Genomic DNA, 3,054 nt, shown 5'->3' with positions numbered 1-3,054 from the left:
AGGTATTTGAAAAATATTTCGTTACCTACTGCCATTGATATACATATAATTATGCTAATCTGTCTCTGTAAAAAAGAGATTTATTGTAGTTAGATACAAAATGTGTAAACATAGTGTGCACTGATTAGTAAGAAAATAAAAACAATGAAGCTCAAAGTTTTTAGGTCAACCCTCTTAAAACACACACACACACACACACACACACACACACACACATATATATACATACATACATATAAATCGCAAGAAGAAAGACCCACTGTCTTTGGATCAGCTAAGGATTTCATTAGAAGAGGTATCAATTTCTTTGGGATGTTGGCTACCAGACAGGTGTTTAGAATGTCCATTCTCAGTAACTCGCTGGGTATAAAACAAAATATAGGGCTTCCCTGGTGGCGCAGTGGTTGAGAGTCCGCTTTCCAATTCAGGGGACACGGGTTCGTGTCCCGGTCCGGGAAGATCCCACATGCCACGGAGCAGCTGGCCCGTGAGCCATGGCCGCTGAGCCTGCGCGTCCGGAGCCTGTGCCCCGCAATGGGAGAGGCCACAACAGTGAGAGGCCCGTGTACTGAAAAAAAAAAAAAAAAAATATATATATATATATATATATATATATATATATATAAGCTTGGGCCTTGCATATTTCATCCATAGTGCACATGTTTAGCTTGGAATCATTGCAGTGTACTCAGAACCCTCCTTCGGGATTATAACACTAGGCAGTGTAATATCCTGAGCCAAATTCTTTCCCGTGGTGCATTACTACAGCAGGTACGTAATGAATAAAACATTCTGGTCTGTGAGGTTTCAGAGATTCCCTGCAGCAATATGGCTCCATGTTTAAGATTTCTTCAAAGCCAACATGAACACCAATCTTCTCTTAATTATTGTGTCCTGATCACCTGAATCCTTTGAGATGTAATATGAGAAACTGAGGTAGGTGGAATATCATAAGCTGTTTGGGGGCTTCTGTGAGCATAACTAGTTTGAGGAAAACCTTCTATGCTTTTAATTACACTGGTCACATATATAGATTTTTCCTTCTGAAGCTTCAGTTTTTGTGAATTTGGTCAACATTTTAGTAACCAGACACAGCTGAGAAGTAGCATCTTTTCCATTGCATTGGTATCTTTCTGGAAATTCCAGTGACAATTTCCAGAAAAGTGCTATGATATTTGATTTGTTGTCACATGTGAGACACGTAACCTGAGTAACAAGTTATCTATGAAAAATGTTATTCACAACATTCATAAACTGTTTGATAAGTTTCCATTGAGAAGTGGGGATATGAGATGGTATCCTGGTATCAGTTGTCTCTAGGTCATGCTGTATTTTATCCAAAAGCTCACAAATTAATTCTCGAGCATCTTGTTAGGCATAACCACAAAAATCAGGTATTAATCTCCATATTAAGTGTAGCATAGCAAATGGTGTGACCAAGGCCCACTTTCCAGACCACATAACTTGGAACAAAATATGAAATTCATGACAGAGAGAAGTGTATTATGAACTTGGCTTCCTTGGCTGAATAAGTTCTATCTTTCTACTCTTTGATGCTCCACCACTTAGTCCTGATGATAAACTTGGATGTCTGGAGCAAACAAAGCCTGTTTCTTTTTCTTGGCATTCATTCATTTGGTATACTGTATCTGTGACTGGAGGATGCCTTCAAGATGATCTTGTTTTATCACTAGCTGTCACAGCCAGCCATCGGTTCAGATCAAGTTGGAAAAAATATTGTCAAAAAATAAGTAAATGACTCAATACTTGAAGAACATAATTCATATAGCAAGTATTTCCAAAATTTCTCAATCCTGTTACATGAAGAGTTATTATTGGTGTTCATTTAATGGAGGAATCACTGGCATTTTTAAAAATTTTATTTTATTTATTTATTTTTTTATTCAGCAGGTTCTTGTTAGTTATCTATTCTATACATATTAGAATAGATAACGCAAGCACAAATCAACTCAGTTGTATTGCAGTCCACACAATGCCATTTCTGAGGGTTGAGGATGGAATGGCCTTGAACAAGTCTCAACTGCCCAATGTGTTTGACTTATCCGTTGTTAGCATTTAGTTTAGCTGAGAAACACATAATCCAAAGAAATCTCTGTTCACAACACCTGAAGCATCTGGAAAGATCCCGAGCCAGAGTGGCCATCTTAGCACTCTTCAGCATGAAGCTGTAGCCGACTCTGCCCCCGTCCCCCCACTTTGGAGTGCCAGGAGAGGGCAGGCTGCTCTGCTATGTGACTGTGGACGGATAGGTTGTCCACCTGAGACTGGGAACCCACTTCTGGGCCCCAAGTCCGCGTCGGTGCAGCATTATCTTTTATATGAGTCTAAACGCACATGTTGTCACTTTTACATGATAGCCAATGGCTTATCAACTACTTATAAGCTTTCATATATATGCTGAAGAGGAAGCAGTTCATTCTTTACCTGTGGCAGTTCAATACCTTTGCTATAAACACCAAATGATTTATTTTTAGAAACTCATTTCTGAAGTCATTTTTCCCGTGGAAACTGTATGAATATTTGGACATTTTAGATTTAGGAAATGCTTTCATAAAAATTGGAAAAAAATAATAAAATGGCTGCATATGTACCCTCCTTACTTTGGTTACTCCAACGTGACTTGCCTTACTCCCCTTTCTAATCTCTATTAGCTCTACTTACTCAGAGTAGCATTTTATACATGGGGTTATGTTACAAACGCATTCCTTAAGTTAAAGATAACATTAAATGTATACATATATCTCCTCCCTCTTGGACCTCCCTCTCACCTCCCCCCAACACACACACACACAAAAAAAAAACATTAAAAATGTTTAAAATAACATTTGGTCAAAATTATTCTTGATTTTTTTTAATGCTTCTTTTACATTGCCCATAGAAACACTGGGACAAATATTATTTTGGTATGCAATCCTGGAGAGTAACATATATGTGACTACATATACTTTATAAAGTATTAGATAGCAATTATGGTACATAAGAGGAAATACATATGTGTGTATAATTTAACAGTATTTTATTTAAATTAAATGA

At 37.6% G+C, this 3,054-nt stretch overlaps 1 pseudogene; it reads right to left on the bottom strand.

Moving 5' to 3' along the window:
- Positions 1 to 270: 270 nt before the first annotated feature.
- LOC101323359 (ubiquitin carboxyl-terminal hydrolase 44-like) lies at positions 271 to 1,878 on the bottom strand (annotated as a pseudogene).
- Positions 1,879 to 3,054: the final 1,176 nt, after the last annotated feature.

Source organism: Tursiops truncatus, chromosome X (assembly GCF_011762595.2).
Source record: "Tursiops truncatus isolate mTurTru1 chromosome X, mTurTru1.mat.Y, whole genome shotgun sequence".
In the NCBI taxonomy this organism is placed as follows: Eukaryota; Metazoa; Chordata; class Mammalia; order Artiodactyla; family Delphinidae; genus Tursiops; species Tursiops truncatus.
Note: the sequence above shows the minus strand (reverse complement) of the source record. Positions and strands in the feature narration are given on the sequence as shown.